Below are 27,543 nucleotides of genomic sequence, written 5' to 3'. Positions count from 1 at the left end.
ATTCGTACAATTCAAACCGACTCACTCAGCAGGATCTTCTGGTACACCACACAAGGAGGTGACTGTACAATGGAGACATCAATGCTTCGGCTGCTCTGACTATTATCAGATATAGAAAAAGAGAGAAAAAGGAGAATGGAGAAATAGGGGGAGGGGGACAGAGAAAGACAGACTTACTGGAATGAGAGTCTACCCCAACAGGAATATTGTACATGGAATTCTGTAAATACCTCCTCCAAATCCATTAGAGTACCTCCAACAGTAATTGCTGGAATGAGCTGAGCAGAATCCATTTACAGAAGAGGGTGCCATTATACTGGGGTCACATATAGGACAGCAGCCCATATGTAGGACAGCACCCCTCATACCATCATAAAGTCCTACTAGCCAACAAAGACCAGTCCAAACCACGAGGCCTACAATTCATCAGTGCCTTGTCCATCCAAAACTCCCAACAATGTGGACTGAACTGAGCAGATTCCTTTTACAGAAGTAGGTGCCACCATACCGGAACCACCTATACAACAGCACCCCAACTCATACCACCATCAAGCTTTACTGGTCAACAAGGACCAGTCCAAACCACGAGGCCTACAATTCATCAGTGCCTTGTCCATCCAAAACTCCCAACAATGTGGACTGAACATCATACTGGGGCCACCTACAGAACAGCACCCCAGCTCATACCACCGTAAAGCCTTACTGGTCTAAAAGGGCTAGTCCAAACCACGAGGCCTACAATAACTCATCAGTGCCTTGTCAACCCAAAACTCCCAACAATGTGGACTGAACTGAGCAGATTCCTTTTACAGAAGTAGGTGCCACCATACTGGAACCACCTATACAACAGCACCCCAACTCATACCACCATCAAGCTTTACTGGTCAACAAGGACCAGTCCAAACCACGAGGCCTACAATTCATCAGTGCCTTGTCCATCCAAAACTCCCAACAATGTGGACTGAACATCATACTGGGGCCACCTACAGAACAGCACCCCAGCTCATACCACCGTAAAGCCTTACTGGTCTAAAAGGATTAGTCCAAACCACGAGGCCTACAATAACTCATCAGTGCCTTGTCCATTCAAACCTCCCAACAATGTGGACTGAGCTGAGCAGATTCCTTTTACAAAAGAAGGTGCCATCGTAGAGGGCTACCTATAGAACAGCTACCCCAACTCATACCACCATAAAGCCTTACTGGTCAACAAGGACCAGTGCAAACCACGAAGCCTACATTAGTTCATCAGTGCCTTGTCCATTCAAAACTCCCAACAATGTGCACTGAGATGAGCAAATTCCTTTTAAAAAAGAGGGTGCCATCATACTCGGACCACCTATAGAACAGCAGCCCAACTCATACCACCATAAAGCCTTACTGGTAAACAAGGACCATTCCAAACCATGAGGTCTACAACAACTCATCAGTGCCTTGTCCATCCCAACAATGTGGACTGAACTGAGCAAATTCCTTTTAAAGAAGAGGGGTGCCATCATACAGGGGCCACCTATAGAACAGCACCCAACTCATACCATCATAAACGCTTTACTGGTCTACAAGGGCTAGTCCAAACCACGAGGCCTACAATAACTCATCAGTGCCTTGTCCATCCAAAACTCCCAACAATGTGGACTGAACTGAGCAGATTCCATCATACTGGGGCCACCTATATAATAGCAGCCCAACTCATACCATCATAAAGTCCTACAGGTTAACAAGGACCATTCCAAACCTTGAGGTCTACAACAACTCATCAGTGCCTTGTCCATCCAAAACTCCCAACAATGTGGACTGAACTGAGCAGATTCCATCATACTGGGGCCACCTATAGAATAGCAGCCCAACTCATACCATCATAAAGTCCTACAGGTTAACAAGGACCATTCCAAACCACGAGGCCTACAATAACTCATCAGTGCCTTGTCCATCCAAAACTCCCAACAATGCGGACTGACATGGAAAAAAAAATGTCAAAATGAACGATTGCAAATTAAAAATATGATGGAGAATGGAGAAATGCAATGGCCTACTCCAAAAATGAACTACTTCCCGGTCACTGCAGAAAGACTACAAACTGGCCCCATAATTTGTGGTACTACAAGACCCCACAAAGATGGACAGACCCTGAGCCTGTAGAGACCGAGAACTCCATGCCCCGACTTTCAAAAGTAGTCCAATTTTTACAGCAATCAGAGCAATGAAAATCTAAGGGCTGATTAGCTGCCATAAGGTGAAGTGGCTTCTCCAGGGAAAGAGATGAGGAAGGCAGAGGGAGGGGCTACGCAAAGAGATGGAAATGAACATCTACCAATTACAAGTCTATAAACAATCTATTCCAAAACGATGAATTGATCTGTATTACAATCGGTTCTCCGACACTCAAAGCCCAAATCTGAGCTGCATATTCCAGATGAGGTGTTATGACTAGAGATGAGCGAATTATTCAAAAATTCGATTCGGCTGATTCGCCGAATTTGAGGAAGAAATTCGATTCGATGCGAATTTATTCGCTACGAATTTAACTTATAAAAAGGGTTTCTAGGCTTCAGAGAGCCTTTAAATTAGTGCAGAACACTGTACCTTTAATTTAAATGCCCTTGGAGATGAGGAAGGAGAAGGAGAAGGAGAAGGATGAGAAGAAGGAGAAGGAGAAGGATGAGAAGAAGGAGAAGGAGAAGGATGAGAAGAAGAAGGATGAGAAGAAGGAGAAGGATGAGAAGCAGGAGAAGGATGAGAAGAAGGAGAAGGATGAGAAGAAGGAGAAGGAGAAGGAGAAGGATGAGAAGAAGGAGAAGGATGAGAAGAAGGAGAAGGAGAAGGATGAGAAGAAGGAGAAGGATGAGAAGAAGGAGAAGGATGAGAAGAAGGAGAAGGAGAAGGATGAGAAGAAGGAGAAGGAGAAGGATGAGAAGAAGGAGAAGGATGAGAAGAAGGATGAGAAGAAGGAGAAGGATGAGAAGAAGGATGAGAAGAAGGAGAAGGATGAGAAGAAGGATGAGAAGAAGGAGAAGGATGAGAATAAGAAGAAGAAGAAGGATGAGAAGAAGAAGAAGGATGAGAAGAAGGAGAAGGATGAGAATAAGAAGAAGAAGAAGGATGAGAAGAAGAAGAAGGATGAGAAGAAGAAGAAGGATGAGAAGAAGGAGAAGGATGAGAAGAAGAAGAAGGATGAGAAGAAGAAGAAGGATGAGAAGAAGGAGAAGGATGAGAAGAAGAAGAAGGATGAGAAGAAGAAGAAGGATGAGAAGAAGGAGAATTCCAAGCCGGCAAAAAGTGTATCTGCAGAGCTCCGCTATTTCTTAGCGGAGCTCTGCAGATACACTTAGCGGAGCTTTGCAGATACACTTTTTGCCGGCTTGGAATTCTTCTTATTTTCATGCTACTTCTTCTTCTTCTTCTTCTTCATCCTCAGAAGAAGAAGAAGAATGAAAAGAAGAAGAAGAAGAATGAAAAGAAGAATGAAAAGAAGAAGAAGAATGAAAAGAAGAAGAAGAATGAAAAGAAGAATGAGAAGAATGAAAAGATTCTTCTTCTTCTTTTCATTCTTCTTTTCATTCTTCTTCTTCTTTTCATTCTTCTTTTCATTCTTCTTCTCATTCTTCTTCTTCTTTTCATTCTTCTCATTCTTCTTTTCATTCTCTTTTCATTCTTCTTTTCATTCATTCTTCTTCTTCTTTTCATTCTTCTTCTTCTTCTTTTCATTCTTCTCATTCTTCTTCTCATTCTTCTTTTCATTCTTCTTCTTCTCATTCTTCTCATTCTTCTTTTCATTCTTCTTCTTCTTTTCATTCTTCTTTTCATTCTTCTTCTCATTCTTCTTTTCATGAAGAAGAAAAGAAGAATGAGAAGAATGAAAAGAAGAATGAAAAGAAGAAGAATGAAAAGAAGAATGAGAAGAATGAAAAGAAGAATGAGAAGAATGAAAAGAAGAAGAAGAATGAAAAGAAGAAGAATGAAAAGAAGAAGAAGAATGAAAAGAAGAAGAAGAAGAATGAAAAGAAGAAGAAGAATGAAAAGAAGAATGAGAAGAATGAAAAGAAGAAGAAGAATGAAAAGAAGAAGAAGAATGAAAAGAAGAATGAGAAGAATGAAAAGATTCTTCTTCTTCTTTTCATTCTTCTTTTCATTCTTCTTCTTCTTCTTCTTTTCATTCTTCTCATTCTTCTTTTCATTCTTCTCATTCTTCTTCTCATTCTTCTTCTCATTCTTCTTCTCATGAAGAAGAAAAGAAGAATGAGAAGAATGAAAAGAATGAAAAGAAGAAGAAGAATGAAAAGAAGAATGAGAAGAAGAATAAAAAGAAGAATGAAAAGAAGAATGAAAAGAAGAAGTATTCCAGTACAGCAAAAAGTGTCCCTGCAGAGAGCTCCGCTATTTCTGACAGTTCTCTGACAGTTCCTTCACATTTACAGCGGTTGAAACATTGTATCTATTTCCAAATAAAAACATCTGTATCCTAAATGGAAACAAATAGATACAATGTTTCAACCGCTGTACATGTGAAGGAACTGTCAGAGAACTGTCAGAAATAGCGGAGCTCTCTGCAGGGACACTTTTGCCGGCTGATCGGGAAAAATCCGATTCGCGCACCCGAATTATGCTAATATTCGGATTCGACGCGAATCGAATTTTTCCTGAAATTCGAAACGAATTCCACTTCGCCTGGTTCGATTCGCTCATCTCTAGTTATGACGATTCTACTTATAGTGCAGATGGAGGACAACACTTTCCTTCGCTATCACATTCTGCACTGGAAGGGTTACACATGAGCCGCCCCCGATGTATACATTAGTGAACGCCCTGTATATTGTACACAGCTGACATAACTTCAGATCTCACTTGGGGCCCCAATGTAGACCGGCATACAGGGGGGGCCAGGCTCTCTGCTCAGTCCTGGAGCCAATCACAGTGAAGGATGGGGAGAGCGGTGTGGCCGCGTTCAGCCCTCATTCACTCCGGAGTGTCTATGTGTAATAGGAATCCCATTCTTTCCAATACAAGCCGCTCACATCTCTGCGCTCAGCCACTCAGAGCGACACATGAGCTCTTCATGGTGTCACACGCTTTGGCCCCATGAAATTCAAAGGAAGCACCTGTAAATGCATGACACAAGGGTTTTCTATGCATTTTTGTGTCTGAACCACTCTTCTCTGCAAACTCCTCTTTGCAACGCAGAAGAAAAACGCAAACTTCCCTGATGGTGAGGCTTAAAGCGGTTGTAAGCTCAGACATGAAACATGAACAAAGCACATCCCTCCATAGTGTGTCCTTGTCTCAGCTCAGAGCACTGAGTATCATTTCTGTCTGCTGCCTCCTTCCTCTGCTATCAGCATGACTCACTTCTGACAGGTTTTCCTGACACCAAGAGATAAATGGTGACAGGGGAGGGACATCCAGTTGATTGATAGCCTCAGCTCTGTTCCTGTGAGCTGTGTGAAGGGGTGTGTGTCTCTTCTGACCAATCAGCTCTCAGAACGTTCCTCACTGAGCTCTGCAGAGTGTAATCTCAGCTCTCCGCCCCCTTTTTCTGAACTCTCAGATGAGCTTTAAAAATTCAGCACTTTGAACAGATGTAGGGGACAGAATGCTACAGATAAACAGGTACAACTTATGTAGGAGGATTTGTTTCATCTCTGGATATCACCTGAGGCCGGTCACCTCACTGGGGATATGGAGGGTTACGGCCACTCTAAGCTGGATACACACATTCCGCCATCCAGTGGCATCGCTATGGGGGTGGTGTGGACCCACCAGAAGGGTGACACTAGTCCTGCCATTTACGAGCCGCCGATATCATTCTCTAGGAGCCGTCTGCGGGAGGCAGGATAACTCCAGATAGAAAGCAGGGCTGCCCAAGTTACAGCAGGTGATTGGTTGTTAGGATGCAGGGCAGTCCTAGCAACCAATCATCAGCTTGCAGCTTCCGCCCTCTGTCCAGACTCGCTGTGTCTCCAGCCCTCTGCACGGTCTGTGTAAGGTGAGACAGGAGGAGGGGTGATGTGGGGGGGATCTGAGGACAGTAATGGGGCCGACAGGGGATCTGAGGACAGTAATGGGGCCGACAGGGGATCTGAGGACAGTAATGGGGCCGACAGGGGATCTGAGGACAGTAATGGGGCCGACAGGGGATCTGAGGACAGTAATGGGGCCGACAGGGGATCTGAGGACAGTAATGGGGCCGACAGGGGATCTGAGGACAGTAATGGGGCCGACAGGGGATCTGAGGACAGTAATGGGGCCGATAGGGGATCTGAGGACAATAATGGGGTGCTGTGGGGGGGATCTGAGGACAGTAATGGGGCCGACAGGGGATCTGAGGACAGTAATGGGGCCAATGTGGGGGGATCTGAGGACAGTAATGGGGCCGACAGGGGATCTGAGGACAGTAATGGGGCCGACAGGGGATCTGAGGACAGTAATGGGGCCAATGTGGGGGGATCTGAGGACAGTAATGGGGCCGATGTGGGGGGATCTGAGGACAATAATGGGGTGCTGTGGGGGGGATCTGAGGACAGTAGTGGGGCCGATAGGGGATCTGAGGACAGTAATGGGGCCGATGTGGGGGGGTCTGAGGACAGTAATGGGGCGCTGTGGGGGGGATCTGAGGACAGTAATGGGGCGCTGTGGGGGGGGGGGGAATCTGAGGACAGTAATGGGCCGATGTGGGGGGATCTGAGGACAGTAATGGGGCGCTGTGGGGGGGATCTGAGAACAGTAATGGGGCGCTGTGGGGGGGGATCTGAGGACAGTAATGGGCCGATGTGGGGGGATCTGAGGACAGTAATGGGGCCGATGTGGGGGGGTCTGAGGACAGTAATGGGGCCGATGTGGGGGGGATCTGAGGACAGTAATGGGGTGCTGTGGGGATGGGGGAAGCTGAGGCCAGTAATGGGGCACTGTGGGGGGCTCTGAGGACAGTAACGGGGTGATGGGGGGATCTGAGGCCAGTAATGGGGCACTGTGGGGGAAGCTAAGGACATTAATGGGGTGCTGTGGGGACGGGGGAAGCTGAGGCCAGTAATGTGGCACTGTGGGGGGGGGGAGCTAAGGACAGTAATGGGGTTCTGTGGGGGGGGGGAGCTGAGAGAGGCCAGTAATGAAGTGCTGTGGGGTAGGGGGAATTGAGGACAGTAATGGGGCGCTTTGGGGATGGGGGGAGCTAAGGACAGTAAAGGGGTACTCTGGGAAGGGAGTGTTGAGGCCAGTAATGGGGTGCTGTGGGGGAAATTGAGGACAGTAATAGGGCACTGTGGGGGGGGGGGGGGGAAGCTGAGGACAGTAATGAGTTGCTTTGGGGGGGGCTGAGGACAGTAATGAGTTGCTTTGGGGGAAGCTGAGGACAGTAATGAGTTGCTTTGGGGGGGGCTGAGGACAGTAATGGGGTACTGTGGGGGGAGGGAGCTGACGACAGTAATTGGGTGCTGTTGGGGGGGGGCAGTGATGAGGAGAGACTGAGAACAGTAATTAGGGGGACTGACGACAGTAATGGGGTCACTGAGGACATTAAATTGTAATGGTTTTGCACAGAGCACCCCGGATCCTCCTCTTTTCGGTCCCTCCGCCGGCGCTCCTGGCCCCTCCCTCCTGTCGGGTGCCCCCACAAAGCAGTTTGCTATGGGGGCACCCGAACATGTGCACTCCCCAGCCGTTGCTCCGTGTGTCCATTCACACACGGAGCTGCAGCTCAGCCCCGCCCCCTCTTTCTTTTCGTTGGCTCACTGGCTGTGATTGACAGCAGTGGGAGCCAATGGATTTCACTGCTGTCTCAGCCAAAGAGGGAGTCCCGGGATTACCGAGACTGCAGTGAACATGGCACTGGGGTGGGTCATATGACATCTCTACATTCAATGAAACTTTAGGGGTAGATAGAAGACGACTGACAAGGACCTTCATCCTCAGGGTCCCTCCGGTTCTATCAGTCCTGTACACACTGCGTCCAGCAGGATCCAACCCTGATGAAGGGGGACTCAGCACCCCGACACGTGTCGGATAAAATCAAATCTGGACTTTCTATGTTCTGCTTTCTATGTTTGGATGTGCGATGGTGGTACGGCCACCATTATTAGAGCTGCTCGATCACGGCAGACGACTTATACTTCCTTCACTGCCTCTTATGCAACAACAAGAAAATACAAGAACACATCGACAAACATCACCATGGAGAGCAGTGCGCCTGTTACTAATGAAAACGCGTCCTACCAGCACGCCGTCTCCGCACTTCTCCGCCATCTTCCTTCTCCTACAGCGGGATGAGATGAGCAGCTACAAGGATCGTCCACGTGCCGGCAGCCCGGGAGCGTCGCTGCTTGTTCTCAGTCCTGGGATTTTCTGGGCTGCAATAGAAAGAAAAAAGTTTTAAAATTAAATGGAAAATGAGAACAGCGAAAGCGTCAGCATGAGGAACGATCGTACACAAGCAACGATTGTACACGAGCAACGGACACTTCCGCAACTGTGATTTCAGTGGATGTGTCTGACAATGCAGAGATAAGATGGTGAGTGTGTGCGATGGCTGCTGACCTCCTGCACTCAGCATGGGGTGAGATGGGGCCAGGAGAGGACTAAAGGTCCCAGCATGCACTGCAGGCCACGGCTTGGGGCTATTCTGAGAACAGAATATATATATATAGTACTCGGGACTGATGGGAATGTATATATATATATATGTAAAGTGCTGCGGAAAATGACGGCGCTATATAAGTTCCTGAAATAAAAAAATAGTGTATATATATATATACATATACAGATATAAATAAAAATACTTTTATATATATATATATATATATATATATATATATATATATATATATATATATATATATATTTATTTATATGGTTCCATTTTACTGAAATAAAAATTTAAATTAATTAAATTATTCCCTTCCCTACCCTATCCAAAACTAATAAACAAAAAGTTGGCTTGCACTAAACCAGAAAAAAAAAATCAATCAATTAATAAATAAATAAATAACAATAATTTAAAAATGTGTGTATATATATATATATATATATATATATATATATATATATATATATATATATATATACACACACACACACATTTTTAAATTATTACTTTATTTGTTTATTTATAAAATAAATTTTTTATTTTTAGTGGAAGTAAATTTTTTGTCTATTAGTTTTAGATAGGGTAGGGAAGGGAATAATTTAATTCATTTAAATTTTTATTTCAGTAAAACAGAACCGTCTAAATAAATAAATAATGTATATATATATATATATATATATATATATATATATATATATATATATATATACACACACACACACACATACATATATATATATATATATATATATATATAGTATATATATATGAGAACATATACAGTGTGTATATATATATATATACATATACAGTATATATATATGTATACATATACAATATATATATATATATATATATATATATATATATTTATACTGTTCCATTTTACTGAAATAAAAATTTTAATGAATTAAATAATTCCCTTCCCTACCCAAAAATAATGAACAAAAAAATTGGCTAGCACTAAAAAAAAAATAAGAAAGATAAACTGAATTAAAAAATAAATAATAATAATAATAATAATAATAAAATAATATTAATAATAATATTAATAATAATACATTTTTATATATATATATATATATATAATTTTTTTTTTTGTTAGCACACAGCCAATTTTTTGCCTATTACTTTTGGATAGGGTAGAGAAGGGTTGATGGTTTATTTAATGAAAAAAAATATATTTCTGTGTTCCGGTGGAGAGAATTCCCTGAACTTCTTGTCTCGAAGAGAGTGAGGGGGAATCCCGATAATCCCTTTTTTAGACAGGCATCACCCTTGGAAGATTCCCCCTTGTTCCTGTTCTGGCGACAACTCCCATCCCTTTCATCTCCTCTTGCCTCACCATGCAAATAGAGAGGGTGGATCTAACCCCTCACCACTCCATCCAAAAAAAAAAAACAAAATAAAAAAATCGGCTCTGCTTGCAGTTTAACCTCTTTGCGCCTTAATAAAATATTTTTTGCACACGTTAACATTTGCATTTATTGCTAGAAATCCTGAAGGCAGAGGCCCTGTAGAATAAAATGGTGGCAGCTGCAATTTGTTTTTGTTGCATGCGATTTGCACAGCTGTGTATCAAATCCAGGGCTGGGACAAAGGGTGGGCAGGGGTTCCCCCCATGGGATGGCCAGGTGACAGGTCCTCTTTGGGGAGACATCAGGGGTCTCTTAGCTGGAGGAGGAATTGGCTGCAGTTGTAACCCCGAGTTCCAAGATGTTTACAAATGGCCTGTGGTCATCCAGTGGCTGAGGCGGCGGGATGGATCTGGTGACATAAAATGCATTTACAGGACTCATTCTAATGGAAGGGAAATTCTAGGACCGGATGGGAAGTACCCAGCAACCCCCTGACTATGATCAGCAGACGGCAGGTGATGATGGCGGCATCGTCATGTAAATCCCGGGAAATGATGGATTTGTTAACCACCTGCCCCTGGACCCCGTTCCCTCTCAAATACTGCGGTCACCCTCTGGCTCTGCCTTACACTCTCCAAATCACATCTTCAATCTCTCCCTCTCTCCTGGCAGCTTCCCCAACACTCTAGAACATGCCCTAGTCACCACCATATTTAAAAAACCTTCCTTGGACCCACCATTCTTAACAACCTACGCCCCATCTCCTGGCTCCCCTTTTCCTCCAAACTCCTTGAGCGGCTGGGTCTACAAGCTACCGATTGACCACCTCATTAGGAATATCCTTCTCGATCCCCTTCAGTCTGGACTGCGCCCTCCACACACCACAGAAACGGCTCTCCTGAAACTCACAAACGATTTACTAACGGCTAAAACCAATGGACGCCATCCTGTACTCCTACTCCTGGACCTTTCATCTGCCTTTGATACGGTTGACCACCCCACCCCCTCCTCAAAGACATAACTCCTTTGGTCTCCATGACCGTGCTCTAGGTTGGTTCTCATCCTACTGATCCCACCGCACCTTCAGTGCCACTTAGAATTCTACTTCCTCTCCTCCTCTTCCTTCCTCTGTTGAGGTTCCCCAAGGTTCTGTTCTATTCTCCATCTACACCTCCTCCCTGGGTCAATGAATTGCCTCCCATAGCTTCCAATATCTACGCTGAGGACACTCAAATCTATCTGTTTACACCTCAGCTCACAACATCAGTCTCCTTCCGTATCACTAACCTATCAATCTGGAGTCACACCACTTTCTAAAGCTAAATCTATCCAAAACTGAGCTTTTGATGTTTCCTCCCCCATGTGCCCCTTCCCCCAACCTCTCTGTCAAGATCGATGGCACAACCATCAACCCGTCCAAACATGCCAGGGTTCTAGGTCTAATCCTGGACTCTGAACTAACTTTTTGGCCCCACATCCAATCACTGTCTTGCCACCTCAACCTCCGTGACATCTGAGATACGCCCCTTCCTAACCAATGACACCACAAAGCTCCTAATCCACTCCCTGGTCATCTCCCACCTGGACTGCTGCAACACCTCCAACCACGGCAAAACCTCCAACCTCCGCAACATCTCCATCCTCCGCAACACCTCCAACCTCCGCAACACCTCCAACCTCCGCAACACCTCCAACCCTCCGCAACACCTCCAACCTCTGCAACATCTCCAACCTCCGCAACATCTCCAACCCTCCGCAACATCTCCAACCTCCGCAACATCTCCAACCTCTGCAGCATCTCCAACCTCCGCAACATCTCCAACCTCCGTAAAACCTCCAAGATACGCCCGTTGCTAACCTCGGAAACCACTAAGCAACTTATTCCCTCCCTTGTTATCTTTGACCTTGACTATTGTAACTCCCTCCTCATTGGCCGACCTCATCGCAGGCTATCCCCTCTTCAGTCTATCATGAATGCTGCTGCCAGACTCATCCACCTTACTAACCGTTCTGTATCTGCCACCCCTCTCTGCCAATCCCTCCACTGGCCTCCATTCAGTGTCCAACACCCCTCTCTGCCAATCCCTCCACTGGTATCCATTCAGTGTCCTCCATCCCTCTCTGCCAATCCCTCCACTGGTCTCCATTCAGTGTCCTTCACCCCTCTCTGCCAATCCCTCCACTGGCCTCCATTCAGTGTCCTCCACCCCTCTCTGCCAATCCCTCCACTGGCCTGCATTCAGTGTCCTCCACCCTTCTCTGTTGATCCCTCCACTGGCCTCTATTCAGTGTCCCCCACCCCACTCTTGAAATCCTTCCATTGGCCTCCATTCTGTGTCCTCCACCCCTCTCTGCCGATCCCTCCACTGGCTTCCATTCAGTGTCCTTCACCCCTCTCTACCAATCCCTCCACTGGCCTCCATTCAGTGTCCTCCACCCCTCTCTATGCCAATCCCTCCACTGGCCTCCATTCAGTGTCCTCCACCCCTCTCTGCCAATCTCCCCACTGGCCTCCATTCAGTGTCCCCCACTCTGGCAATCCCTCCATTGGCCTCCATTCTGTGTCCTGCACCCCTCTCTGCCGATCCCTCCACTGGCTTCCATTCAGTGTCCTCCACCAATCTCTGCCGATCTCTCCATTGGCCTCCATTCAGTGTCCTCCAACCCTCTCTGCTGATCTCTCCACTGGCTTCCATTCAGTGTCTTCCACCCCTCTCTGCCAATCCCTCCACTAGCCTACACCTACATCACTAACCTAGTCCATAAATAGCAACCAAATCATTCTCCTTCCTCCCAAGACCTCCTGCTCTCTAGTTCCCTTGTCACCTCCACCCATGCTTGCCTACAGGACTTCCCCCGAGCCTCTCCCATCCTATGGAATTCCTTACCCCAATCTGTCCGACTATCTCCTACTCTGTTCACTTTTCGGCGATCCCTGAAAACTTTTCTCTTCAAAGAAACCTATCCTGCCCTCCACCCAACAACTGAACATGTATTTTCACCATCAGCCCATCCCCCACAGTTATTACCTTTTGTATCACTTGACCCCTCCCCTCTTAGATTGTAAGCTCTAAAGACCTGATTCCTCCTATATGAAATTGGATTGTAATTGTACCTTCTGCCCTCATGTTGTACAGCGCTGCGCAGACTGTCAGCGCCATATAAATCCTGTATAACAATAATAATTTGCACTTGTTACAATTTGTTACATTTTTCATCCTTCAGAGTAGATTTCGAGGAATATCCAAATCTCCTTTGCAGATCTGTGTTAGGATCGCACTCCAGAGGCTGCTAAGGGCCGGCGAGGAAGCGATGCAACACCTCCTATTTGAACTCCATTTTTGCTGGCGATCGCACTGCAACCGCAAGCACTGAACGAGGTTTCCGTTTTTTGCGACGCTTCCCCATGTGTAGCGTTCAGCGGCCTTGCTGCCCGGTGAATGATACACGTTGGGTGAACTCTGCTGAGGCCACGAAGCAGAGTGTCGTGGCATGAAAACCCCCCCACATCCGCTGCCTATTGCAGCTTAAGGCGGGGCGGTTGTCAGGTGACAAAAACGCTGCTCGACCGCACATTTCTACCGCCATCCAACCGCTAGTCTAAAACAAGGCCCTAGACTGCGCTCACACCTGGCGATTTGGAGTAGCCAGAGGAAACACTACAACTCTGATCTATTCCTAATGGTACCCCAAACAAGGTGTGATTTTGGCGCGGCTGTCTTGTTACAGAAACATGCAGCAAAATGTGCGTTTAAAAATGTCGTAAAGCATGTCACCCAAAAAAGCAGCAGGGTAGATTTAGAGGTGCATCCAAATCTCTTTTGCAGATCTGTGTTAGGATTGCACTCCAGAGGCTACTGAGAGCGGGCGTTGAAGCGATGCGACACCTCCTCACCGTGTGTTTTAACCCCATTTTTTCTGGCGATTGTGCTGCAATCGAAAGCATTGCATGAGCTTTTCGTAGCATTTGCGCGGCTTCCCTATTGACTTGCATGTGTAGCGTTCGGCGGCCTTGCTGCCCGGTGACATGTCGGGTCGACTCTGCTGCAGCCACGAAGCAAAGCATCGTGGTATGAAAACAACCGCCATCCGCTGCCTATTGCAGCTTAAGGCGGAGCGGTTGTCAGACGACAAAACATTCAACCGCACATTTCTACTGCCATCCAACCGCTAGTCCAAACGAGGCCCTAGACCGCGCTCACACTTGGCGATTTGGAGTCGCCGGAGGAAACACTACAACTCTGATCTATTCCTAATGGCACCCCAAACAAGGTGTGATTTTGCCGCGGGTGTCTTGTGACAGAATCGCACGGCAAAACGTGCATTTAATTCGCACTCCAGAAGCGATGCGACGCCTCCTCACTGCCTGTTTTAACCCCATTTTTGCTGGCGATCGCGCTGCAACCTCAAGCATTGCATGAGCTTTCCGTAGCATTTGCGGCGCTTCACCATTGACTTGCATGTGTAGCGTTCGGCGGCCTTGCTGCCCGGTGTCATGTCGGGTCGACTCTGCTGCAGCTGCGAAGCGTCGCGGCATGAAAACAACAGCCGTCTGCTGCCTATTGCAGCTTAAGGCGGGGCGGTTGTCAGGTGACAAAAACGCTGTTCAACCGCATATTTCTACCGCCATCCAGCCGCTAGTCTAAACAAGGCCCTAGGCTGCGCTCACACTTGGCGATTTGGAGTCGCCGGAGGAAACACTACAACTCCGATCTATTCCTAATGGCACCACAAACAGGGTGTGATTTTGCTGCGGGTGTCTCGTGCATTTAAAAATAGCTCAGAGCAAGGCGCCCAAAAAAGCAGCAGGAGTTTCTTTTGGGCGACGAAGGCATGTAGGGCGGGCAGGTGAAGTGAACAGGCTGCGGTATGAGCGACATGCGTGTAAATCGCACTTTAAAAATTTGTTACATTTTTCATCCTTCAGGGTAGATTTAGAGGCGCATCCAAATCTCCTTTGCAGATCTGTGCGAGGAAGCGATGCGACGCCTCCTCACCGCCTGTTATAACCCCAGTTTTTCTGGCGATCGCGCTGCAACTGCAAGCATTGCGTGAGCTTTTTGTCGCATTTGCGTGGCTTCCCCATTTACTTGCATGTGTAGCGTTCGGCGGCCTTGCTGCCTGTCAGGTCGACTCTGCTGAGGACACAAAAGCGAAGCGTCGTGACATGAAAACCAAAAAAACGTTTCTTTTGGGTGACAAAGGCATGTAGGGCGGACCGCTGAAGTGAACAGGCTGTGGCACGCGCGACACGTGCGTAAATCGCACTTTAAAAATCACAAGTGGGACCGCAGGAACGCGAGTCGCAGGATCTGAACGCGGCCGTACAGCTGTGACATTCATTCTGGACTCCCCGGGGCCGAGCGCACATTCCTGCTGATGGATACCCAACATCCACCCAATCAGAGGAGTCCTCTGCCCTCCATTATACCACCTATAACCAGCCCGCCTGTCGGGTCGCTGAGGTCGCTGCTCACTTGTTGGTTCCAATCCGAGTTGGTGTCACCGAATGATTTACGTTGGAACTCCTCAGGTTGGGACTTGTATAAGGAGTGCAGAAACTTCCCAGGAATGTAAATCGCTGCGCCGGCCTGCAGCATCCACCTGGAGGGAGTATAATACAGCGGAGGCCTAGTGCAGCGGAGACTGTCACACAGCGGCCAATCAAAAAGCAGCTTCCGGTTGTACCGACGGCTAAAAGAAGCTTTCATTGATTGGTAGGGCTCATTCACACTCGCAGCTATACTGCCCCTCTGAACAGCAACCATGGTGGATCGCTTTTCAGAGAGCGTTTGACGGACAGCAAAGAGGCGGGATGTCACCTCCCCGCTGCATGCATTAATGACAACCCCCCCCCCCCCCAGCCGCCACCACCTCAAGCATTGCACCCTGTGGGATGGGGAGAGATCGGTGAATGACATGGCGTTTCATTGTGGGTGCAAAGCATCGCCGCCGCGCACCGTGTACCGCCCAGAGCGGGGGGGGGGGGGGGGGGCTCTAGTCTGGGTTGTAAAACCATGGATCAACCGACGGCTTTCACTGCCATAAATGTAAACAAGTCCCTTCCGGGACTTTCTGCCTCCTTGTATTATCCCCTGGGAGCTCCCAAGACTCTCAACAGTCCCATAATCCACAGTCCCACAGTTCACCATTCACAGTCCACCTTCCATAGTCCACAGCCCACCATCCACAGTCCCATAATCCACAGCCCACCATCCACAGCCCACCATCCACAGTCCCATAATCCACAGTCCACCATCCACAGTCCACCATCCACAGTCCCATAATCCACAGTCCCATAGTCCACCATCCACAGTCCTATAATCCACAGTCCCACAGTCCACCATCCACAGTCCCATAGTTCACCATCCACAGTCCACCTTCCATAGTCCACAGTCCACCATCCACAGTCCCATAATCCATAGTCCCACAGTCCCATAGTCCACAGTCCACCTTCCATAGTCCACAGCCCACCATCCACAGTCCACCTATCATAGTCCACAGTCCACCATCCACAGTCCCATAGTCCACAGCCCACCATCCACAGTCCCATAGTCCACAGTCCACCTTCCATAGTCCACAGCCCACCATCCACAGTCCCATAGTCCACCATCCACAGTCCACCTATCATAGTCCACAGCCCACCATCCACAGTCCCATAGTCCACCATCCACAGTCCACCTATCATAGTCTACAGCCCACCATCCACAGTCCCTTAGTCCATCATCCACAGTCCCATAGTCCACCATCCACAGTCCCAAAGTCCATAGTCCACCATCCATAGTCCCATAGTCCACAGTCCACCATCCACAGTCCCTAGTCTCATAGTACATAATCTATAGTCCCATAGTCCACAGTTCATGGTCCATAGTCTACAGTCCCTAGTCTCATAGTCCATAAGGCATAGTCCTTAGTCCCATAGTCCATAATCTATAGTCCCATAGACCACAGCCCACCATCCACAGACCACCTTCCATAGTCTACAGTCTCTAGTCTCCTAGCCCATAATCTATAGTCCCACAGTGTATAGTCCATAGTTCACAGGTTCATAGTTCATAATCAATAGTCCCATAGTCGATTATGCTTAGTCTATAGTCCCTAGTCCCATAGTTGATAGTCCATAGTTCACGGTCCATAGTCCAACATTCCTATAGTCCCTAATGCATAGTCCACAGTTCCGTAGTCCATAGTTCGTAGTCTGTAGTCCATAGTCTGTAGTCCATGGCCCGTAGTCCATAGTCCGTAGCCCGTAGTCCGTAGCCCGTAGTCCGTAGCCCGTAGTCCGTAGTCCGTAGCCCGTAGTCCAAAGTCCGTAGCCCCATAGTCCGTAGCCCCATAGTCCGTAGCCCCATAGTCCGTAGCCCCATAGTCCGTAGCCCCATAGTCCGTAGCCCCATAGTCCATAGTCCCATAGTCCATAGTCCCATAGTCCATAGTCCCATAGTCCATAGTCCCATAGTCCGTAGTCCCATAGTCCGTAGTCCCATAGTCCGTAGTCCCATAGTCCGTAGTCCCATAGTCCATAGTCCGTAGTCCCATAGTCCATAGTCCGTAGTCCCATAGTCCGTAGTCCCATAGTCCGTAGTCCCATAGTCCATAGTCCGTAGTCCCATAGTCCGTAGTCCCATAGTCCGTAGTCCCATAGTCCGTAGTCCCATAGTCCGTAGTCCCATAGTCCGTAGTCCCATAGTCCGTAGTCCCATAGTCCGTAGTCCCATAGTCCGTAGTCCCATAGTCCGTAGTCCCATAGTCCGTAGTCCCATAGTCCGTAGTCCCATAGTCCGTAGTCCTATAGTCCGTAGTGCATTGTCCATGGTTCACAGTCCATCATCCATAATGAATAGTTCACAGGTCCATATTTCATAGTCAATAGTCCCATAGCCCATAATGCATAGTCTATAGTTCTATAGTCCCTAGTTCCATAGTTCATAATACATAGTCCATAGTCTGTAGTCCCTAGTCCCATAGTCCATAATCCCATAGTCCATAAAGCATAGTCAATAGTCTGATAGTCCCTAGTCCCATAGTTCATATTGCATAATTCTTAGTCTCACAGTTCATAGTCCATAATCTATAGTCCCTAGTCCCATCTCCAACAGTCCATACTCCCAAATTGATGGTCCATAGTCCATAATCCCATTGTCCATAATGCATAGTCCCATAGTCTATAGTCCCAAATCTATAGTCCTAGTATATAGTCCCTAGTCTCAGTCCATAATCCCATAGTCTATAGTCCCAAATCTCATAGTCCATAATGCAAGGTCCCATATTCTATAGTCCCTAGTCTCATAGTCCATAATCCCATAGTCTATAGTCCCTAGTCTCATAGTCCATAATGCAAGGTCCCATAGTCTATAGTCCCTAGTCTCATAGTCCATAATGCAAGGTCCCATAGTCTATAGTCCCTAGTCTCATAGTCCATTGTATATAATGCATAGTCTACATCCCATAGTCCATGGCCAAGCAGCAGGTAAGAGAGGGTGACGGTCCCTACATACGGGGGGACCATGGAGAAGGGACGGGGGGACCATGGAGAAGGGACGGGGTGTCCATGGAGAAGGGATGGGGGGACCATGGAGAAGGGACGGGGGGACCATGGAGAAGGGACGGGGGGGACCAAGGAGAAGGGGCGGGGGGGAACATGGAGAAGGGACAGGGGGACCATGGAGAAGGGACGGGGGGGACCATGGAGAAGGGACGGGAGGGACCATGGAGAAGGGACGGGGGGGACCATGGAGAAGGGATGGGGGGGACCATGGAGAAGGGGCGGGGGGACCATGGAGAAGGGATGGGGGGACCATGGAGAAGGGGCGGGGGGACCATGGAGAAGGGATGGGGGGACCATGGAGAAGGGACGGGGGGACCATGGAGAAGGAACGGGGGGGTCCATGGAGAAGGACCCGCCCTCTGACAGGAAGTCACATCACAGTAATAGAAGGACTTTGTAGATTTGGAGGCTGAAGGACAGAATACAGACTGGAATACGATGTTTTGTGCCACTTTAAGCGCCACCAATCAGAATTCATTGCAGTACATAATGATGCTGAGCCTCCATGATCCAAAGAACTGAAATCCAATTAAAAGGCCAGGGACAGTCAGGCTGCGGAGGAAAGTGCTAGATGATGCTGGACGTCCTCCATCCTGGAAATGGGGCGGAGCTCTACCTGACTTGCTGCAGCTTCTAATGCACATTGTGAGAAGATCCCAGTGTGCAGTGACATCAGAGGAAGCCGTGTCAGTCCAGGGGAGGAGCCGATACACCTGTGCAAGACTGAAGGGGAGGAGCCAGTACACCTGTGCAAGACTGAAGGGGAGGAGCCAGTACACCTGTGCAAGACTGAAGGGAAGGAGCCAATACACCTGTGCAAGACTGAAGGGGAGGAGCCAGTATACCTGTGCAGGACTGAAGGGGAGGAGCTAGCACACCTATGCAAGACTGAAGGGGAGGAGCCGGTACACCTGTGTAAGACTGAAGGGGAGGAGCCGGTACACTTGTGCAAGACTAAGGGGAGGAGCCTGTACACCTGTGCAAGACTGAAGGGGAGGAGCTGGTACACCTGTGCAAGGCTGTAGGGGAGGAGCCGATATGCCTGTGCAAGACTGAAGGGGAGGAGCCGGTACGCCTGTGTAATACTGAAGGGGAGGAGCCGGTACGCCTGTGCAAGCCTGAAGGGGAGGAGCCGGTACACCTGTGCAAGACTGAAGGGGAGGAGCCGGTAGGCCTGTGTAAGACTGAAGGGGAGGAGCCGGTACACTTCTGCAAGACTGAAGGGGAGGAGCCAGTACACCTGTGCAAGACTGAAGGGGAGGAGCCAGTACACCTGTGAGAAGATCCCAGTGTGCAGTGACATCAGAGGAAGGCGTTTCAGTCCAGGGGAGGAGCTGGTACACCTGTGCAAGACTGGAGGGGAGGAGCTGGTACACCTGTGCAAGACTGAAGGGGAGGAGCTGGTACACCTGTGCAAGACTGAAGGGGAGGAGCTGGTACACCTGTGCAAGACTGAAGGGGAGGAGCTGGTACACCTGTGCAAGACTGGAGGGGAGGAGCTGGTACACCTGTGCAAGACTGGAGGGGAGGAGCTGGTACACCTGTGCAAGACTGAAGGGGAGGAGCCGGTACATTTGAATGGACTCCCGTGCCCGTGACATGAAGGGAAGAAGTCCCTGCACTTCTAAAAATGCAATAAATACAAAAATGTGCAGCGCTAAAAATATTAAATTCAATAAAAAAGGTACAAGTGAATAAATATCATGAATCCTAAGAGGATAAAATCCTGAGAAATGTTCATACTTTAGGTGCTCATAGGAATCCTGCGTTCTCCTGAATTCGGTGATTGTATAATCAGATGTAGAAGAAATGCGCACTCACCGGAACGCATAATAAAAGGCGCGTTTGTATAATAAATCCTGAGGTCATCAAAGGTCATCTATGAAAGGACAGGAGCGGGTTCAATCCCTCACAGGGTGTATGGGTCTTTTAAATGATGATCAGAAAAACACCAGAGTTCCCCTTAAGGGATGGATGGAGCTCACAGGGTGTACAGGGGGCTCCCTCTCTGGAGACTGGATACTGGGGGGTCTGAAAATCAATGCCCCCCAGGGGAGTTAAAGCAGAGATGCCCATAGTGTAGTCATTGAATGTATAAAAGCATTCAGGTAAATGCAAACAATAGCTGTGCAAAGATATCCAACAGGACTAACCGTCCACACTCAAAGATGGCCGCCGGAGCTCCACGTTGGTCCGGCGGCGTGACGTCATGGCATTATTGGCTCCTCCTTACGCGTTTCGTGCACCCGCACATCATCTGAGGGGAACACCAATTTTGAGTGTGGATGGCATGGGCGGACTGACCATTTGGAAACTAGGGCCCAGGGTCAGCAGGGGGCCCCATGAGATGCCCCTGGTACCTTTTTCATAGGCCTTTTTGAGTTTGGGCAAGGACACAGGGGCCCCATGATCCCCTATTACCTGAGGGCCCCATGAGTTGTCAGTCCTGCCCTTGGTGGACGGTTAGTCCTGTTACATCCAACTTGCTGAATTTAAAAAGCTTATCTGCGAGGTCAGAAAAAAGGGGTCGGGGAGCTGACCTGCAGAGCTTACTGAGGAGAGCTCTGGGAGCTGATTGGAGGGAAGGGACACACCCCCTTCATACAGCTCACAGGGCTGAGGCTGTCAATCACAGGCTGTGTGCCGGAGCTCCCTCCCCTGTCACCATGTATTTCTTGGTGTCAGGAAAGCTTGTCAGAAGTGACTCATGCTGATAGCAGAGGAAGGAGGCAGCAGACAGAAATGACACTCAGTGCTCTGGACTGAGACAGGGACACACTATAGAGGGATGTGCTCTGTTCATATTTCATGTCTGAGCTTTACAACCACTTTTCAGAAATCATTAGATCTCATTAAATGGATAAAAAGTTGAAACTTTCCTGTAGGAGTTCCGCCCAAAACTGTTTTTTCTCTATGAAAGTTCTGGAGGGGACATGCTGCTGACACAGCTGAGATTCCCGGCAGATGGGGGTCCCCGGGGTCAGGGAGGACCGCTGTGTCTGAGGTACAATACCAGCATCAGGGGGCTCACAAACAACCCAATTCTTCAGGAAGAGGTGAGTAAGATGTCCCAGAAATTGGCGGGAGGACGATGGCGGCCGGGGGGGGGGACAACAACAACAACAACAAAGAACATTCCTACAAGCAACGCCGACTTCTTCATCCGAACACTGAGAGCCGAGAAAACAAAGATGACCCTGTGCCTGGAGCTCGGGGGCCACCTGAAGGCAGAATACAGGGACGGGCCCCAAAATATGAGATCTGAGAGGAGCCATTGTACGGGAGGGAGATGGAGGGAACTGGACACACATCAAACACACAAGAGGAGCCAAGCACAGAGGGCCACATGGGACCACAAGGGGCCAAACATTCCAGTCCCTGCAGGAGATAAGGATGGGACTGAGCAGCACGCCGAGAGAAGAACATCGGACAAAGGCGGAGCCGGAGCCAAGAATCAGCCACCCGGCTCATCTCTGATGGCTTCCAGAACAAACGAAGAACGAGAAACCGTCCTAGATCGACCCCAAACCTCCCGTGTACCCATGGGACCCCCGAGCCACATGAAGGTGGAGCAGACTACATATGTGGGGGAGACCTCCCTTCCCTCTCCATATAAAGGTGGAGCAGACTACATACGTGGGGGAGACCTCCCTTCCCTATACAGATAAAGGTGGAGCAGACTACATATGTGGGGAGACCTCCCTTCCCTATACAGATAAAGGTGGAGCAGACTACATATGTGGGGAGACCTCCCTTCCCTACACAGATAAAGGTGGAGCAGACTACATATGTGGGGAGACCTCCCTTCCCTCTCCATATAAAGGTGGAGCAGACTACATACGTGGGGGAGACCTCCCTTCCCTCTCCATATAAAGGTGGAGCAGACTACATATGTGGGGAGACCTCCCTTCCCTATACAGATAAAGGTGGAGCAGACTACATATGTGGGGAGACCTCCCTTCCCTACACAGATAAAGGTGGAGCAGACTACATATGTGGGGGAGATCTCCCTTCCCTCTCCATATAAAGGTGGAGCAGACTACATATGTGGGGAGACCTCCCTTCCCTCTCCACATAAAGGTGGAGCAGACTACATATGTGGGGGAGATCTCCCTTCCCTCTCCATATAAAGGTGGAGCAGACTACATATGTGGGGGAGATCTCCCTTCCCTCTCCATATAAAGGTGGAGCAGACTACATATGTGGGGAGACCTCCCTTCCCTATACAGATAAAGGTGGAGCAGACTACATACTTCTGTACATCATAGCCCCCCATACATCACAGTCCCTATCAGAGTCCCCCATACATCACAGTCCCTATCAGAGCCCCCCATACATCACAGTCCCTATCAGAGTCCCCCATACATCACAGTCCCTATCTGAGCCCCCCATTCATCACAGTCCCTATCAGAGCCCCCCATACATCACAGTCCCTATCAGAGCCCCCCATACATCATAGTCCCTATCAGAGTCCCCTATACATCACAGTCCCTATCAGAGCCCCCCATACATCACAGTCCCTATCAGAGTCCCCCATACATCACAGTCCCTATCAGAGTCCCCCATACATCACAGTCCCTATCAGAGTCCCCCATACATCACAGTCCCTATCAGAGTCCCCCATACATCACAGTCCCTATCAGAGTCCCCCATACATCATAGTCCCTATCTGAGCACCCCATTCATCACAGTCCCTATCAGAGCCCCCCATACATCACAGTCCCTATCAGAGCCCCCCATACATCATAGTCCCTATCAGAGCCCCCCATACATCACAGTCCCTATCAGAGTCCCCCATACATCACAGTCCCTATCAGAGTCCCCCATACATCATAGTCCCTATCTGAGCCCCCCATTCATCACAGTCCCTATCAGAGCCCCCCATACATCACAGTCCCTATCAGAGCCCCCTATACATCATAGTCCCTATCAGAGCCCCCCATACATCACAGTCCCTATCAGAGTCCCCCATACATCATAGTCCCTATCAGAGTCCCCCATACATCATATCCCTGAAATCTGGGGGGGAGGGGGGACCCCACCCACTCCAGAACCCCCCTAGATCCAGGCCTGCTGTGTGATGCCCTCAATATCTTCCTCTCTATTCAAATAAAAACTAACCTAAATCCCCCCCTTCAGTCTTGCACAGGTGTACTGGCTCCTCCCCTTCAGTCTTGAACAGGTGTAGCGGCACCTCCCCTTCAGTCTTGCACAGGTGTACCGGCTCCTCCCCTTCAGTCTTGCACAGGTGTACCGGCTCCTCCCCTTCAGTCTTGCACAGGTGTACTGGCTCCTCTCCTTCAGTCTTGCACAGGTGTATCGGCTCCTCCCCTTCAGTCTTGCACAGGTGTACCGGCTCCTCCCCTTCAGTCTTGCACAGGTGTACCGGCTCCTCCCCTGGTTACTCGGATGTAACGGCACACTGGGAGGTTCTCACAATGTGCATTAGAAGCTGCAGCCAGTTAGATAGAGCTCCGCCTCATTTCCAGGCTGGGGGACGTCCAGCATCATCTAGCACTTTCCTCCCCAGCCTGACAACCCCTGACCCCGCCCCTTTTATTTATTGGATTTCAGTTCTTTCAATCATGGAGACTCAGTATCACATGTGGGCGTTACTTATGCAAATACAACCGGCTTCAGACAAGCAGGCATAACTCCTCCTACTACTTGCACCAGGGCTGTGGGCTCCTGAGCGGAGTACTGAGGCAGGGTGCTCTGATGTTTTCAGGGAGCCAAGTACAGCACCTTTCCAGCCCCTCCCACCATCCACGATCTGCCCACATTGCATAGAGATGCACAGAGACCCAGTAATGACATGAATATGGAAAACTTGTATTTCAAAGTTGTGTTACCGTGGTGATGAGGGGGGAGGTAGAATGAAACTTTCAGATCCAGTCGGCAGGCGGAGATGTTATTGAAGACACAATCACATCGATCTCCTGTGTCTCCCCGAACATCCGCAGAGGAAATGAAAGGCTGGGAGAGTGAAGGTGAGACGTGACCGTATAAAACGAAGGCGCAGGCCATACATACACATGGACTCAGTTGGTATGCAAGTGAAGTGAGCGGCTCGGCACACACCGTGACCGTGCGGTCACCTGACACCTTCATCACTCCGGAATAAAAGGGGAATTCCATGTCACACAATGTCACTCCCAACCGTCCAAACATGACGAATCCTTCACCTCGAATCCTTCACCTCGAATCCTTCACCTCGAATCTTCACCTCGAATCCTTCACCTCCAATCCTTCACCTCGAATCTTCACCTCCAATCCTTCACCTCGAATCTTCACCTCCAATCTTCACCTCCAATCTTCACCTCGAATCCTTCACCTTCATTCCTTCACCTTCATTCCTTCACCTCCAATCCTTCACCTCCAATCCTTCACATCGAATCTTCACCTCGAATCTTCACCTCCAATCCTTCACCTTCATTCCTTCACATCGAATCCTTCACCTCAAGTCCTTCACATCGAATCCTTCACCTCCAATCCTTCACCTCGAATCTTCACCTCCAATCCTTCACCTCCAATCCTTCACCTCGAATCTTCACCTCGAATCCTTCACCCTCATTCCTTCACCTCGAATCCTTCACCTCCAATCTTCACCTCCAATCCTTCACCTCCAATCCTTCACCTCCAATCCTTCACCTCCAATCCTTCACATCAAATCTTCACCTCAAATCTTCACCTCGAATCCTTCACCTCCAATCCTTCACCTTCATTCCTTCACCTCCAATCCTTCACATCAAATCTTCACCTCGAATCTTTCACCTCCAATCCTTCACCTTGAATCCTTCACCTCGAATCCTTCACCTTCATTCCTTCACCTCCAATCCTTCACCTCCAATCCTTCACCTCGAATCTTCACCTCCAATCCTTCACCTCGAATCTTCACCTCGAATCCTTCACCTCGAATCCTTCACCTCGAATCCTTCACCTCGAATCCTTCACCTCGAATCCTTCACCTTCATTCCTTCACCTCCAATCCTTCACCTTGAATCTTCACCTCCAATCCTTCACCTCCAATCCTTCACCTCCAATCCTTCACCTCCCCGCCTTCGTGGTGTCAGGGAAGTCACCAGCAGATAGAAGGCTAATCACACAATAATCCACGTCTAGGACTGAGATAGAAAATCACCATCAATGGTGTCAGAGATGGACGCAGGGGCCATGCTGGTCCTATTGGTGTCAGAGCTGGACGCAGGGGCCATGCCGGTCCTATTGGTGTCAGAGATGGAAGCAGGGGCCATGCCGGTCCTATTGGTGTCAGAGATGGAAGCAGGGGCCATGCCGGTCCTATTGGTGTCAGAGATGGAAGCAGGGGCCATGCTGGTCCTATTGGTGTCAGAGCTGGACGCAGGGGCCATGCCGGTCCTATTGGTGTCAGAGATGGAAGCAGGGGCCATGCTGGTCCTATTGGTGTCAGAGATGGACGCAGGGACTATGCCAGTCTTATTGGTATCAGAGATGGACGCAGGGACTATGCCAGTCTTATTGGTATCAGAGATGTACGCAGGGGCCATGCTGGTCGTATTGGTGTCAGAGATGGACGCAGGGGCCATGCTGGTCCTATTGGTGTCAGAGATGGAAGCAGGGGCCATGCTGGTCCTATTGGTGTCAGAGATGGACGCAGGGGCCATGCTGGTCCTATTGGTGTCAGAGATGGAAGCAGGGGCCATGCTGGTCCTATTGGTGTCAGAGATGGACGCAGGGGCCATGCTGGTCCTATTGGTGTCAGAGATGGATGCAGGGGCCATGCCGGTCCTATTGGTGTCAGAGATGGACGCAGGGGCCATGCCGGTCCTATTGGTGTCAGAGATGGACGCAGGGGCCATGCTGGTCCTATTGGTGTCAGAGATGGACGCAGGGGCCATGCTGGTCCTATTGGTGTCAGAGATGGATGCAGGGGCCATGCCAGTCCTACTGGTGTCAGAGATGGACGCAGGGGCCATGCTGGTCCTATTGGTGTCAGAGATGGATGCAAGGACTTTGGCAGTCTTATTGGTATCAGAGATGTACGCAGGGGCCATGCTGGTCCTATTGGTGTCATAAATGGATTCAGGGGCCATGCCAGGATGCAGCTATTCAAGCATGATCTGTGCTTGATTAGCTGCACTGGAGGACGGGGGAACATTGGGGGTATAATAGACCATAAAGAGGACCTGTCACCTGCTCACTCTATCACATCCAGGGCTTGTTAGCCCCTTGCTATAGCAATACAGTAAAAAAAAAAGTGTAAAAAAAAAGGATTACATAAAATAAATACAAATTTCAACATGAATGTCGGTGAGAGATCCATAATTCGAGGATAATTCACAGTCATCTCTATAATGATAACCCATAAAAGCTTTTAAAGCATCACCTAATATGGGTCGTTTTCTGCGACTGAACAGGCATGCCGAAATATAAAGCTTGATATGTTTGGTATCTTTTTACTCGATGTAACCTCGTATTTTACCAACAAACTGGGTAAAAAGGTGTTCTATGGGGTTGAGGTCAGGACTCTGTGCAGGACAGTCAAGTTCCTCCACCCCAAACTGGCTCCTCCATGTCTTTATGGACCTTGCTTTGTGCACTGGCGGGCAGTCATGTTGGAACAGGAAGGGGCCATCCCCAAACTCCTCCCACAAAGTTAGGAGCATGAAATTGTCCAAAATGTCGCCTTTAGAGTTCCCTTCACTGGGAACTAGGGGTCAAGCCCAACCCCTGAAAAATAACCCCACCCCATAATCCCCCCTCCACCAAACTTTACACTTGGCACAATGCAGTCAGGCAAGTACTGTTCTCCTGGCAACTGCCAAACCCAGACATGGTCATCAGACTGCCAGACAGAGAAGTGTGATTGGTCCCTCCAGAGAACACGTCTCCACTGCTCTAGAGTCCAGTGGCGGTGTGCTTTACACCACGGCATCCGACGCTTTGCATTGCACTTGGTGATGGAAGGCTTGGATGCAGCTGCTCGGCCATGGAAACCCATTCCATGAAGCTCTCTACGCACTGTTGTTGGGCTCATCTGAAGGCCACACCAAGTTTGGAGGTCTTTAGCTATTGACTCTGCAGAC

At 48.8% G+C, this 27,543-nt stretch overlaps 1 long non-coding RNA gene across 1 annotated transcript in view; it reads right to left on the bottom strand.

The window, feature by feature from the left end:
* Positions 1-8,202: 8,202 nt before the first annotated feature.
* LOC149428977 (uncharacterized) overlaps positions 8,203-27,543 on the bottom strand; it is a 65,101-nt gene continuing 45,760 nt past the window's right edge. The window contains exon 3 of the long non-coding RNA XR_016310651.1: positions 8,203-8,336. This is a non-coding gene — a long non-coding RNA (uncharacterized LOC149428977). The remainder of the gene's footprint in view (positions 8,337-27,543) is intronic.

Source organism: Staurois parvus, unplaced genomic scaffold, assembly GCF_062004578.1.
Source record: "Staurois parvus isolate SC_StPar_1 unplaced genomic scaffold, SC_StPar_1.0 ptg002881l, whole genome shotgun sequence".
In the NCBI taxonomy this organism is placed as follows: domain Eukaryota; kingdom Metazoa; phylum Chordata; class Amphibia; order Anura; family Ranidae; genus Staurois; species Staurois parvus.
This window is presented reverse-complemented; position numbering and strand designations above follow the sequence as displayed.